At 29.2% G+C, this 16,481-nt stretch overlaps 1 protein-coding gene across 1 annotated transcript in view; it reads left to right on the forward strand.

Annotated features, from left to right (window-relative positions):
* Positions 1–16,481, forward strand: part of LOC142320327 (protein THEM6-like) — a 172,149-nt gene that overhangs the window by 110,046 nt on the left and 45,622 nt on the right. The gene's annotated exons all lie outside the window — the stretch shown is intronic.

The raw sequence follows: 16,481 nt of genomic DNA on the forward strand, positions 1-16,481 counted from the left end.
ATCATTCTCTGAAGTAATATCTGAACGGTAATTCCCAGAGACTAAACAGGAAAAGAAAAAAAGAAAGAACCTTCCAGATGAAAAATGGGGGAGTAATAGCGAATGAGTGCGCTATTACTCCCCCACGGAGGATGTTTATAACAGTTACAAAAAGACTCAAGCCAAATTTTTAATTTTTTTTTTTTTACTTAAAAATCTAAAAACACAAAAATGCAGAAGTGGTGGTAATATTTAAATCTAACAATACTTCTTTTATATCGTGCATCTACGAGAAATTAAAATTGCAACAGCGAATATGTATTAGTTTCTTACATCAAATACACTCGGGTATTTATACAAATATCTGTGACCAAAAAAATATCTTCGGTGTTAATGTAGGAAGAATTGTTTTCAAATTAAATTTTGAAATAGTGCAGATTAAATTAGTTACATGAATTATTTTTTTTATTTAGTATAATTAAGAGTAATTGTGGCCTAAATATACGTATATTAAAAATGATTATAGGATTAGATTAAATGTATTTGTTTTTGAAGTAAAATAATTTATCGTAATCTATTATTGACTCATTCTCGTATTGATTTGAACTGAACAGAATGAAATGGAATAGAATATAACTTAAATATACTGCAGCTCTAATGACCTTGACCCGGTTCAAATATAATACGACCTTGAAAAAAATGCTCCACTCTTTCATCAAACGATCGCTTTTATTTATCTTTCCTATTTTACTGAATCTGTTGATAGTTAAACAAAACAGTATATTAACTATGCGTTTTTTAAAAAATATCAACGCAGTGCAAGATTGCGATCGTCATTACTGAGTGGAATTTGTATCAAGAAGTTTTGTCGCTGATGTACCCCAGAAATAACAACTTGGTTATTTTTCGATTTTTTTTACATTTCTGTCCTAGGATTCCGAAAACTTAAATAGACTAATATAAATATTGCAGCCTTAACTGTATTGTATTAAGTTGAATAGATATAGTGTATTTGTCATATTTTTCTTCATAATTTTTTTCACATAATAATGTGATTTTGTTGTCATCTAACCAGTTAGATGAAATTCTATATTATTTTCTATTTTATATTAAAATTATCTTTAAAAAAATGTATATAATTCTAAATTCTCACCACAATTTTCGGTTGAAAAGTAGAATCAGTTCATTTTCAAAGAGAGTAAGTATGAGAAAAGCTTGTTTAAAAACCATTTACATTTATAAGCTCTTAAACGGAACTTTTTATTTTTATTTTTTTTCAACACAGATACACGGTCTTATGTAATGAAATATTGCGAAGAAATCTGATAAACCTTTTTTTTACTGAACTCTATGTAATTCATTTTTCAAAAACCATTCGTTTTTAAAAAAGTCTGTAATGATGAGGGCTCCACGCTTTTATTTTTTAATTGTATATGACCAACATCACTTTGATTGTTGAACATTTTTTCAAGGTTTAGTGCAATTTAATTGGAATGGAATGGAATGCAAAAGTGGCGGAAGTTTCACAAATTCTCCCTTCGAATCGCAGAGCCTGGACAGTGTCCCTTGCTGCTGTATGATTCTGTAATTGGGCGTGTTTAAGGGTTTATTTTAATGACGGATCTAAGTTTCAAGTTTTGTTATATTTTATAGACGGATTTATAATTAGCATTCCATATCCGTTTGGATCAGCGTTCTCAAACCTCTTTCTGGGTCCGACCGCGGGAGGCTAGGCTTTTAAAACCCGTGCCCCCGACGTAATTCCCCTTCAGACCGTCCGCTGAAGTCCTTTCAGTGCTAGCGCTTCATAGGCTAGCAGGAATACGCCATAACGGGGCCCTAGTTTTTTGAGGGAGCAATGCGCCCCCTTTTCCGGAGGGAGTCGCAATTTCTGGTTTAATTAATTGTAAGTATTAAGATATTTTAAGGTATAGATAAAGGAGAAGTTCTTCATCTACTTCTTCGGTGGCTGCCCTTCACGCTGCTTCTCTGCTGGGCTCTTTATCCGGACTCCAGTCCGTGACGGCGGGTCGCGTAGTTGGTCTTCTTTAGGCCTGAACGGGGGAAAGTGTAGGTTTCTTCTTTCTTCGTTCTTCTATGCTGTTGGTGGCTGCTGGGCTCGTTCCCTCTTCTTCGTTCTTGAAAGGAAAGGAAAAAGGGCAACTTACAACTGGGGTAAAACATGATTCGCGATCGCGGTTTGGGAGCGGCGAACGCCTTTTGTTGAAGTAAGAGAAGATTGCTCAAACACATCAAATAATTAATCTTCCAGACACACGTGTGTCCGGGAAGGGTTTGGGGGGGACCGCGTGGCCGCAGTGAAGAAACCAGTGTTATGTTGGCTGTGGTGGCTGTCGTGGGTGTGATATCAGGAGCATATAAAACAGAACACACACACGCACAAAAAAACGAAAGTTTCTATTAGCTTTATTATTTTATTTTGGGATGATTAGGTTAGTGAAAAGGAAAGTGATTTGTCCTCCTTCTACCGGTGGGCGCCAAACATATATATTTCTATTTTATATATATATATATATATATATATATATATATATATATATATATATATATGTATAGAATGGGGGGGATCGCTCTTACGCGAAAAAAACGCGCATTCCCGACGCCAAATGGCGTTTGCAATTTAATTAAGAGCTCTATTTATTTATTAACTTTTTTGATGGTTATTTTCATTTTTGTAAATGTTAAATAAAAGAGTCTGTGCAGACACGAAGTCATGTTAAGATTTCTTCTTTATTTTTAAAAGAGTCCTGCGACACCTTATTATTCAACTTATTATTCAAACAAAAGATTATTTAACGGACATATTGTTCATCAAAGAGAGCACATGTTTCAGTTTTCATATTAGGATCCTAAAATTAATCAAAAATTCATCGACAGAGTAATATTGTTTCTGAAAAAAATTTTTTAATCAGACTATATATAAATCAATGAGAACATTTTTTAAATCGTTCGATAATTTATTGAAATGACAACGGAAGCATATAATAAGTTCCTTTCACGTAAACCGAAGTTTGTATAGTATTATAAGAAAAAAAGTTTGTTTTTTGCTTTGATAGATGTGGAATGGTTTTTTTTTCTTTTTTTAAGAATATTTGACAAGTAATTTTATTAAAGATATTGCACATTCATAAATATCGACATAAGAATAGGTTAAACGTTTTAATTTTCTAAATATCGGTATAAAACATTCGTAGTTACGGATGCCAAACAGTGAGGGTGCGCTAGTACAGTAACTTCTAAAACTGCCTCGTATACGAATTTTTTAATAATGCACAGGGAAATAGTTCTAAAAAATACGTGTTCTTCCTCAGCACTTAAAAAAAAATTATTGAAATTTGTAACCATTTTTGCGTAAAACTATAAATTAATTTCTATTTATCAACGTCTGTTTAACTGTAACTTGGAAAAGTTTAACAATCTCTTTTTTAACAGTTTTTTTTTATTTTTATTTTTTTTTTGAAAATGTCTAGTATATTTCCAAAAGATGGGAAACACATCCTTAGTAAAAAAACGAAAAAGTGTTGAGATTTCTGTTTTTATGTATTTTTTATCAAAGTAAAGTTTCAACATAATAGAATGATTTCTAAATCACTCGACCCGTTTTGAAAAATAGTTTTCTTTTTAAAAAAAAAAAATTACAGTAACAGGTGTGAAAAGGATGTGTTTGTTATAATGAAAAAGCTTCTATTAATACATGTCGGCTAATCATTTTCTTCAAAATGTTACTACAACCCCCACTTACTGATGCGAAACATCTCTTCAATACATTAAAATGTTATTTTTTATTTTAAAATACAATTTTATTCGCAATGGGAAAAAATGTATTTTTCGGTTATTATAACATACTTAACTTAGGTTAGCTTATCAAAATAAATACAGGGATTTGTTTTTAATAAACATTATTTACTGAAATTATTACTTTAAATAAGACTAGTAATTTGAAAACCGTTGCTCCAAGAATGTCTAAATAAGATGAAGCCAATATGAAAAAATTACAATATTTTTCAGCAAGAAAAAATATACTTTTCTTTTAGATCTTCATTTTTTTAAATTTCAATAATTAAATGAAATTATTAATATTAACAGGAAAAACTGGAAAATAAAAGACAACGACCTTCAATTTTTTAACGGTATTATTATAAAGCGAGTTATAGATTTTAAAATTATCGGTAGAAATAATGCAACTAGTAAAAGTTACCGGACTATTCTAATATAAATTAATAAGATGTGAAGGAATTCACTGTGTTATATACAATATAAATGACCTGTTATTTTCACCTATTAGAATAATTATTTCTAGAAAACGAAATCTATATTACATCAAGAACTGTATTTAATTGTTAAACCAAGTGACCTGTATAATTACTTCTAATATACGGCTGTTTTTTTCTACAATAAATCGAATTGTTTGTTGTAGTTGACGATCACATGTTATGTAGCAGTACTACTTATGTTTCTCTAACCGGTCAAAACCAGCTGGGCGACTTGCCTGTTTTACAGCCTCCTGCTTACTTAATTAACTCGGTGACCGCGCTGCTGAATGATCGAAGCTCTTGGTTTTTTTTTTTTTTTTTTAATTTATGTATTTTAAGTAATATATTCGACCTGAATATACTACTTACGCTGTAAAATATACGTAGATACTTTTGTACAAAACAAAATATTGGAGATAGATACGATACGTGGTAGATACTATTCCCCGTGGTTATTTCTGCTGCTGTAGAATCATTTCTTTTCTCTCACCGTGTCATGGTTGAATACAAGTCAGGGCCGCGCAAGGTGAGTTAGGTTAGGACGTTCGTTTCGGTTACGCAATTCACATTCACTCGCTCAAGCTTATCCAAATTTTATCTTTTTACTTGTTTTGTTTCTTCTTTTTACATTACCTTATATTTTTTTCAAGAACAACTTTTATTCTAAATCAATATTTCGTAATATTTATTGTTCTGGTTCATTGTTATTGTCATGGAATATTGACCAAGACAAGAAAATAAATATCTTTTTATTGTTTATTAAATTACGTAACATTATATTATATTAGAAAGCAAAATACATCTTTTTGCTATAGTTTATTAAATAATAATAATTACTTTTTTTTACAAAAATTTCATAATAAGAGTGTAAATATGCATGCCACACATAGAAAATCTATATCCGCGTATAAATAAATATAATTTATACGTTGATCTGTATGTTGATCAGAATTGATATTTTGCTATGATATGACATGATATTTTCATTAAAAAAATATAGAAAGTTCTATTTATAACTTTTTATTTTTGACTGTTATTCCCGTAGAGGTAAAAATAGTTCCATCGATTTTAACTAAATAGTATGGTAGACAGATTGTAATGCTGATTGAAATCTAGGTTGATAGTACGTTAAACGTTTAGTAGGGAATCTCACCCTCGTCATAACGCAAAATAGGTTTGCCATATTAATCTTCACTGTTACATTTTACTACATCAAAATAATTTTAATGAAATGACAAAAATCGTATTTTTTTTATTAAAAACGATTAAAAGTGGTATCTTCAAACTACCAAGAAGCTTGGAGCGGCTAGAATAATTCAATTCAATCTCTTCTTTTTTTTTAAGATTCAGTTAGCACAGAACATTGGATTAGCATTCAATAAGAATCAGGATTCCGGTTATTTTTTATTTTGCATTGGACAGAATTTTCAGTTTGTTAAAATGAGTGTCATTCGTTGATTTATCAGCCTCAGACAATATCAGCCACAGGAAACTTGCTTTGGAAATATGAGCAAATGGAGAAATTTAAAAAAAAAACGTTTACTCTAATGACCACCAAGTCCTAGCAGTCCATTCCCCCCCCCCCCATATAAAAGCTTGAACGCTTAGAAAGCTTGGAATTTAAAAAAGAAATAAATATATATACACAGTACAGAAACTAAATATTTTACCTATTCTGATGGTTTTACTGTTGGTGTCATTTTCACAAGACGAAAAGACAACTTGAAAATATTATCAGAAATACTTGCACATTTACATAGCTAGTTATTCAGATGGACAAATTATTGTTCAGTTGATATTATCTCAGTCATTAAAATCATTCTCACAATCTTAAAGCATAACAAAACATGTCATTAATAAATCACCTTCTGAAAAATGTTTCTAATAACAAAATGGGGAACAAACCTCAGGTTCTAAGGATGACATTATCGAAGAACTATTCACTGAGAGGGAATTTATACCGATATTAACGATACTTACAGGCTAATTATGAAACTTGAAAACTTGTACAATTCTGCGAGGTTTTCACTGCCAAATGTCAAGCAGTGAATCCTTCTCTTTAGAGGATTTAGAGAGATTTATATTTTAAGGCTCTTGAGCAGCATTTAATGTTTGAGACTAAAGTACTGCTGATCGATTAAGAACTAGAAGCTGTTTTTTGAGGTTGTTGGAAAAAGGAACCACCTAACTGTCCCATATCAGAGCATCCTTTGGCAGCTTCGACTTCAACTGAAAGTCGTAAAGGACTTCAAATCGCATAAACAGGAGTGGTACCAAGGTAAAGGGATCTAATAATTAAAATGATCCAGCTGTTGGGAATTGTAAATGTACCTTCAAGAACATATTCTGATCCTGTAAATCTCGTATGTTTAACTGTGTTGATATTTTGATTTTACTTTATTTTTTTATATTATTTGTAAAAGTTTGTAAATTTTGATTAATATTTTTATGTGTCTACACCGTTTCTGTGAGACGCTTTACAAAACTGTCTAATAGAACAGATTAATGTATTACTGCAGCTTCTCTACAGTATTATAAAGATTTTTGTTTGAATCATGAATTTTCTTATTAAGTTTAATGCAAATTAAGAACTTACTTGAAAGATGTCGTATTTTGACAGAATATACACATATAATGCGAGTGATTATTATGTTTTACAAAATTATTTGAAAAATTATCATCGAAATTTCAGTGATTCTAACTAAGACTTATCATTTAAAGAAAAATGAATGTTGGAAATTAATTATAGATACATAATATAGCCGGCAAATATTAAAAAATAATAGACGATAAAATAATAATATAATAATTTATATTGTTAAAAAACAATATAATGATGAAGAAAATGAGATCTGTGTGTTGGAAGTTGTTCTGCTGGCAATTGGGTGTTGTGTATTGGGAGGATGAACTCTTCTCATTTACAACCCATTTGGAATTATGATACCTTTAAAAAAAGATAAAAATATTTTAGTAGAAAATATATCTTTCTTTCCTAGAAACTAGTAAAACAGGATATATTAAATTATGAACAATCTCGATTTTTTTAATTTGTGAGAAAAAAGCGTTCATTTATTTCGTACCTAATTCTGTATGCCGAAACAATAAATAATTTCAGAATTGAGGAGAAAAGTACAGTATATTGGTGATTCATGTACTCACAATTCCTTAAACGGTACCCAAGGTCAATTTTTCGATGGCACGTGACTGACAAATTTAGCCCTCGGGTGGTTTTGCCCGCATCTGGATCATATACCTGTTATATACCAGATTACTAAATTCATGTCTAAACGCCTACTGGACGCCCAGTTACGCATGAAGGGTAATGATGTGTTGGCTACCAATATCTTGATAAAATGGCGGCTGGCAACTTTACGTACTGACATAGGTTTGCAATTGTGTCTGAATTTTAAAAAATCATATTTTAATAAATATTTTTAGTTAAAAATTTTATTTTATTTTAAAAAAATAGAATTTCTCAAAAATAAACAATCAATTTTGATTTGTTTTGCTTTAAACAAATAGGGTCCTTCAGAAAAATAAAACTGTAATTTGAAAAGATATTTTACATATTATTATCGCCTTTTCGTTTACTTAGTAAGAGTTACTGCTTGGGAAGTTATATTTCCATTATTTATTATCACTTTTAGCTCCCTACTTAAAACACCCTGAGAAAAAAGGAGGATGAAATTTAATTTTTTTACCCTCATCTTGTTACTTATTCTTATTAAAAAACATGTAATACTCTTTTTACAGTTTAGGTTATAAAGTAGAAATAAATGATTATTCACTCATAATTTGATAGATTTTGTGGCAGCAACCGTAAATACAAGTTATTTCAGAACGAATCACACATTGTCGTTGCCGGATTATTATTGCTAAATATAGTAAGTTATTATTTAAGTTAATTATTTCGATCGTTATAATTTTCCCAGATAATGTAAGTGGAGGAATCTTTAAACGAAAAATTATTTGTTTTTTTTAAAAGTATTTCAGGATAATTTTCAGCTTTGTTTTTCGTCATTATACCTGCTTATCACTAGGTTGCTTCTCATAGGCGTAGTGATAAATCGACGATGTTATTTAAATGATTTCATTTCGATATTTTAAGTATTTTCATGCGAAAAATTGCCTGCATTTCAGTTTCTTAGCACACGTTCTGTAGCCAGTTTATTTACATATTTACTCTTCATCCCTTTTCTTATTTTTATCATGAAACAGGTAACTATAACCATAGTTATAGTTACTTACTATTCAGTCTTTTGTAATTTTCTTTTTCAGGTTTCTATAAAGCCTGAATTCTTTAATTGTTATTTATCAATATTATTCTCAAATCATGAGGATAACGAGCACTGCGGAGGTCCAAGGGGCGCTAAATATATATATATACTTATAGAGAAAGAGCGAGAGAGAAAGAGGGTCTATGGTCAACTACCTATCTCTGATAAACTTTCATCGGGAAGATTCTAGGTTGGAATCCTGGTCAGATATTTTTAACGATAAAAAATTTCCATTCCATATTCCCTCGCATAAAATCTGAGCTTATTTGATGAATTAATCATAAAAAAATTCAAAGTTCAAATTGAGATCTCCTTTTTTAAAGTCTGTTAAAATCAATTTTTCAATAAATATTTTAGATTTTTTTTTATTAGAGAAACTCTTGTTAGTTAAAAACAAGAAATTAGTTTTAATATGCACTGATTGTTAATGTTAATGGCAGTTTCATTTATTAGAAGTTGCTTATTAATTAAAGGAGTATTCATTGGCACTGTATTAGAAATAATTATTTATCTTTAACACGGACGAGGAACGCAAAATTAAAAAAGATTTTTTTTTTCTTTCACGTTCCTTTATTTTATAAATTCAAATCAGGTTGTATTTCTTACAGTATGTGTGTGTACGTATATGTGTACGCGCGCGCGCGCGCGTGTGTGTGTGTGTTTATTGTATTAAAATGAAATCAGATTCATAGCACGCACATCTCATCCATTCAGTAGCCAATGGTTGAGGACATAGTGCAGATGATCTTCTGAGAATTATTTTAATAACTGATTTGTAATTCCTACACAACTCATACTGTGAGTATCATGGTTGAATTTATTACTTATTATTCAAAGGACAAATAGCTACCAAATGAAATACATTGTGTACTTGAAATTTGTTTTGGAGGAAGAATTTTGTTTACGTGGTATTAAGTGTTTTTCACCTTAAAAATATCGTAATTATTTTTATGGGTTAGTTGATTGAATAATAATATTCGCCGAATAGTAACAAAGACTTTGTTGGTTCTGTATGTTTCTTTGTGCACGCGTGAACTAACAGATGTAACTTTATTCATAAGTTCGTTTCTGTAGGTAAGTGTTAGGAAATTATACAATTGCAAACAAATTTCTGGATTATCTTCAAAATTTCCAATCCATTATGTTTGTTGGTAAGATATTAACTCGAAGGAGATTACTCTTAATGGAAATTTTAATCGACCTCGTTTTTAATGGAACAGGAAATAATATCTCAAGTACCATAAAAAATAATAACCATGAAAAAATTTATGTACAAAATATAAGTTAATAAAAACGTCATCTCCCATCTTTGAATATATTAATCCTATAATTTTTTTTCTATTTATATATTTTTTTCTATTAAAAATAAACAATTAAAAACGCTAGTTTTTACTTTAAAATTAGTTTTATTTTTGAAAATTGTGGAATGAACTTTTCTTAAATTATGGGTTAAAAGGTTAAAAATAGTTTCCACCAGGAAAAATATTTATATGTTTTCTTTGTTAACAATTAATTTTATTTTTTACACAATTAAATATCTACAATCTTTTCCCTCGGAGCAATGAATTGAACAGTTATTACAGAAACAATTACTGAATTTGAAGAGAAATTAACAGCAGGAATTAACTCTTCTATTTTCCATTTTATTCTGGCTGGCTCCCTGTAAAAGCTGTCTATGAATGATAATGAACAAATTTTTTGTAGCATGTGGAAAAATGAAATACCTAACCGGGATTCGAACCCAGAACCTGAGATTGAAAGGCAGAGACTCTACCCCTATCACACCGCCAAGGAGATCGCCAACAAATAATGTTAGTCAAATAATTTTTATGGCATTGGTCATGTAAATGGTTTTAAGATTTTTTTTTTTAATTTTTTTTGTTTTAATCAATGTACTCTTATAGCATAATGATATTGCCTGAAAACATTTTAATATTCAATGTCACTTCGAGAAAAAAAACATAAAAAGAGAATTGAAGAAAAAAGAATTTTTGACATTTTACTTAGAATTATATTTATTACCCTTTTCCAAACAGCGTTAGCACGTAACATCAATTCTCGGCTTTTTACGAAAGGTTTCTTAATATCCACATTCCCTAATGAAAACTAATTTTTTTAACCGTTATTTTTTACATTAAAGACACAATAATAGAAACTTTCCAATCTCTATAAGATATCACATGTAAATATTTCAAGGTGTGAAGACCATTTATAGGGTGTGAAGATATTTACAAGGTGTGAAGATATTTATAGTTTACACTGCAGTAATACAGTTCTTATCAATGATCTTGACAACAATAAAATACTTTCGATTGGTCGTATAAACCATGTAATCTTATTTCATAAAACTTAACTTTTACAGTTACGCTTAAGTTATCTGAAAAAAGAATCTTTGAAATCAGAGCATTTTAAAGAAATGCAAGAGAAGATGTGTATAGTAAAACCTCTACAAAACGGAAACCTCCTCAAAACGTACGGTTTCTGAAGTCCGGATATATTTTTATAGAAATTAATCTCTTCAAGACGGAAAATTCCGCAATGCGGAAACTGAAAGGAAAGAGATTTTACTTTTAATTTTACGTATTAATCGTGTCCCATAAGACGTAAAGGAAATTAAAAAAAAAAAAAGATTACGTTTCCAAGATTTGAAAATTATAAATCCAGTAGATTATTAACTGTAACTGTTGTTTATCTAATTATATGCCGTCACATTCCTGATTCCAAATCTGGCTCAAACTCAAAACAAGGAGAGGACACAGAAAACAAAATTAACAGTTTCGGAAAAGTATTGGGTATGGTCGCACCGCTGGAAGAATTCGCGACTCATACAAACAGCGATGATTTGCGACAAACTATGTTAACCGCTAGAAATATTATTGAAAACGAATGTTCCAAGAGGAAATTATTAAAATAAAAGTGATTTTATTTTAGAATTAGTATTAGATCATGTTGTGTTTTAGGCTAAGTTTATGTCTTCTAATTAAATGTAACTTTTAAATGAAAAATTACTAAACAATGAAAAAAAAATAACAATTTTTGAAAATTGGTGGTTAATGTTCTTTATACGCAGTATAATTTTCGGATTATTCCAAATGTTTATCCTTGTCTAACTTCATTTTACATTTGTATAATTCATAGCACAGGACCTCACGTTAAATTACCTCGATTTTTAAAAACCCTGCAAGACGGAAACCTCTTCAAAACGGAATTCTAACTCGGTCCCGTCAGATTCCATTTTGGAGAGGTTTTACTGTATAAAATGTGTTTGTATGTGTGTGTGTGTCCTTCATTTAACATTGTTTGCTCAATTTGCCAATCTCTTTCGTCATTGTATATTTTTTGTATACATCATTTTGTTCAACATTCATATGTTGCTGATCGCTATTACTTTTTCGAATTTTTTTTTAATTAGTTATTTAATTACTGAATTTTTTTGTAAAGGAATAAATGCAAGGAATTGATCCATACGTATTTTTGGTAATCGCCTGATGATAGATAACCTGTTTTGGTTGATTACCATAAAATACATACGTTAGAGAATTTATAATCACCTCTATCAGGTCTATGACCGGAGGGGCACCTAAAAATATAAATAATTTTTTGTCTATATAATAATAATAATATCAGCGTGATATATTTCGCTCTTAATTATAACTTGTTTTTAATAACCATCTGGAACTTTCTTGGATTTAAATGCAATTTTTTGTTTGTATTAATATTATTATTATACGTAATTTAGTTCGGTTTTTTATTAATTTTTTTTTTTATTAATTTATTTTGCCAACTTCACTTTGTAGTTGGAAAAAATGAAGTTATAATTTTTTTTCTTTAATCTGTATAAATTAAATATGAATTAGAAAAAAATAGAATAAAACTAGGCTAATAGAGTGAGCGAATGTGTGTTATAGAATGTCAACAGTCTGCATCAAGTTTCATGTAATATCAAAGCCGTGTTTAGCTTGTTAGGATAGTAGAATAACTCGAAATTAATTTATTTATTTTTAGCTTTAATATAAAATTAAAACTATTAGAACAATACATAACTATTTGGATAATCAGTTTATACGTAATAAGAACATTTTTAATAAATTGCTTTTAAATAACTTCTTTTCGATATCTGAATATTAATTTCAAAAATGCGCCAAGTTAGCAGATAAGTTTATGTTTATAAGTTTGATGTGATCCCTAGATTGATTTTACACTGGTTTATTTATTTTTTTTTTTTATTTTCTGGACGATTAAAAATAGTGAATTAATAAAATATCAGCATACTCTACAAAAATTAGAAACATAAAAAAAAATAATACCGGTATTTTTTTTTTAATTTTATCATTTCTGCAATTTGTTCATAGAACAATAAATACGAATAGGCGAATTGAATGATTGATGCTTTGACTCAGAAAATATTCATTACTTACCATTAAACGTTTTTATAACAGTGAGTTTTGTCTGTAATTTTTTAAATATATCGTAGAATGTAGTCGTTTAAATCCTTAGAGAGATGTTTTCACTGTTAAGAAGATTGTTTATAACTTAATTTTTTATAATTTTCCAGTTCGTTTTCATTTTTAGTGCTTCGTTCCTTCTTATCCCGTATGTGATGATTGACAAATTGGAATCTGTAAAGAGCTTCAATGTTATTTTGACTTGTTTATCTCATTGTTGTATACGTATGTCGAGATAGATGGGCAGAAATGCCACTAAGGCATTTGTTTTGGCCTTATTGGCAAAGTTTCACTAAAATAATTCCAATTCTAATAATTATTGTTCATCGACCTGGAGAAATCCATAATATAATAATATCCATCTTTACAAAAATGTTATTATTGTAAAATATTCACAATAATTGCATTATTTAACAGAGGGAAAGTATTGCTTCGGTTCAAAAATGAGGTCCTCTCGAGATATATATTTGTCGATGGTTTTAGGTTCGTTTCCTTAAATTACAAAATTCTATATGTGCCTCTTTTTGGTCTTACATCTAATCATGAACAGTCTAATCATAAAATTTATTGTGTTTATATTTGCATTACTGAAATTACGTTTTTGTCAAACACCCTCAATTTTTCTAAATTTTTACTCTTTAAATCTGTTTGTATCTGAAACCTTTTTTTTGTACGAGATATTGTTAGGATGGAATTAATTGTAACCTTCATCAGAAGCGGGTCAATTTTTTAATGTTTTTAAAAATTAGAATTGTTTCTATTTTTATTCGAATAAAATGAAAGGTAAAAACTAGACCCTTATCGGGAATCAAATTCAAGACCAGCTGTTGTAGAAGCCAGAACGCTATTAGACAACATGCAAGAATTTTTTTACAGATCGGATAAGCGATGAGAAGATATTGAGGGAACACATTTCAAGTTAGATTAAACTTAATAAAAATGTATTTTGCTTTAGCTAAAAAGATAAATAATTTCATCGGAAATATCACTAAAAATAACAATGTTAAAAAATGTTGAAAAAGTCATAAAGCCTCCACGACTAATTATAATCTGATTTTTATGAACTTGGATAAAAGTTTCTGTAAATAAAAATGTATTTATTACTCCGCCGCACACCCCCAGAAGCTGGCCTCCATTGATCACCTGTCATCGAACTCCATGTCTCTATCGTTCCGCATCTCCTCAGCCTGTCGTCGCCTCTTTTCATTGGCCTTCTCTCCTAACATTGTTTCGATTGAAGCCGAGACCACATAATCGTAGCCGCTTCTTTTTGCATTAGAATGAAATAATTTATATAATTTAATTTTATATTATTATTTTTTTTTTTTTTTTTTGTTAATGAATCGTATCAGGTTGAGAAAAATTTTCTACCATTAGGGGGTTAGAGATCATATATATTCAATCCTTAAAACTAGGAGTTTTATTAACCAATTACTGTTTCAATTTATTAACTTAAAACTTTTTCTTCTAAATTAAGTGTTATCAAGATAGAAATAGTTTTAAAATTTCAAAAAAAAAGGGTAAACTTTTAATACTTTTATTTTTTATTTTTATAATTAACTTTTTACATAAATATGCCAAAATTCTCACATTTGAGTTTTTTTTTATATTACTGCCTTCCTTTATTATTACCGCTAATTTTACCGTTAGTCTAATAAATCACAATAGAACTTCTTTTGTAAGAAAATTTAGCAAGTTCATAAGAAAATATTTTATCACTAAGAGAAATATTTAAATAAGTCGATGGAGATATCGGAAGATTTTAATAACAACGTTACCAACTTTTACTTTCATCCTAAATATTGAACAGCATAAAAATAAATATGGCCAACCCAGAACTACTAGCGTAAATTTTAATTTACAGTTGCAATGCCAGTTTTCACTATGTCTTACAACAGAGGAACATATAAACACAATTGTATGATTGCCCAAAAGTGGTTATGTTGCATTCGAAAAGTAACAAAAACATTATTCTGGTTATATAATTTCAAAATAAATTTAAATCAATAAACTGGTATTAATTAATTTTATTTTAATCCATTTTTAGTAATTCAATTCAATTTTTTTATAAATGTATCAAAAAAAGTAATAATTAAAAATTTTAATTAATTATAAATCTTACATTTCTATGAATAAATTTTGTTCATGCGATATGAAAATATTATGTCCGTAAAAAGATTTTTTTTATATAATCGATCGTTGCACTGTTGAAAAAAAATGTTATCTATATACTTTGAGATAAAAATTATGTTTGTTTGGTGTATATAACGTGGTTGGTTGTATAGGCGACCTAAAATGAATAAAATTCATTTTTGAATACAGTACAACTATTCTTAGGAATAACAAGATTCCATATCAGTATTTTTAATGAAAATTGGAAGTGGTTTACCATCTTTACAGAGTTAAAAATGCTATTGCACATCAGCATGTAATCCAACAAGATTAAATAAATTGATATTTAAATGATACAACTGATACCTTTATTCTGTTCACCATAGAAACTGGCTGCATAATGAGCATCATTACACTCAGATAAAAAACTCTGACTAGTCCCTCCTGTACCTCAGGAGCTTTGTATACATTAAAGCGATAAGAAAGATTGGGGGATATATAACATAAACATAAAAGAGATTTTACAGTACATTTACGTAAAATAATGAAATACATACATTGCCTTAACTTGATCAAGATTAAGTTAAAGAATATAATCAGGAGTGTAAGCTGTAATATGCTACCCGACAAATATGATGTGGTTAAAAATGTTAGTGCGGAAAAGAATGTAGAAGTACTTTAAAAGAGTCGAATTAATATAATTAGTGACAAATAAAAGAGGTATCATTTTATCTTTAAACTCCATTCAATTTTAATTTGCATCATATCTCTAGAGCTATCCTGCAAGAAGGAAAATATGGTAATCGGTCAAAAATGGGGTGTGGGTTTTTTGTATTTCTCGACGTTTTATGGCCAAAGGACTCCAAAAAACAAATATTGTGAGAGATAATGTACGTAAGTATGTTATCCTGTTAGAAGCTTATTAACTTTTAACTGGATTAACCGTTTTTGATGATTTTGTACAGAGACTTGGGTATATGGGGCAGTTTGTTGGTAAATATTTGTGGTCAGTATCTCCAGACTTTGGGGTAAATAGGTTTTTGGGATTTATTTTTTCAAATTTTGCAAAAATAATCCCACTTTATATTAAGTTCGGTATATCCGTGCACGCTTATCTTACCATTCTTAAAAAAAGTTTACCCCAATATATATTCCCCCTTCCCCAAAAATCGAAAAAAGTTATCTTTTTATTTTTGCATATTTTTTAACCGATTTTTTTTGTCTTCCTTGGCATAGTAGTAGTGCAAGTGACCCCAGAAAAATATTTGGAGGCAATATTGGGAGAAAGTCGATGAAATTTAAAAATTTTAATTCTTGAAATCTTTAAAACCTTTTTTGGTTTATTTTAATATATCATTATTTTCCCACTATATAAGAACAAATAACAAATGCCA

Source organism: Lycorma delicatula, chromosome 2 (assembly GCF_047948215.1).
Source record: "Lycorma delicatula isolate Av1 chromosome 2, ASM4794821v1, whole genome shotgun sequence".
NCBI lineage: Eukaryota > Metazoa > Arthropoda > Insecta > Hemiptera > Fulgoridae > Lycorma > Lycorma delicatula.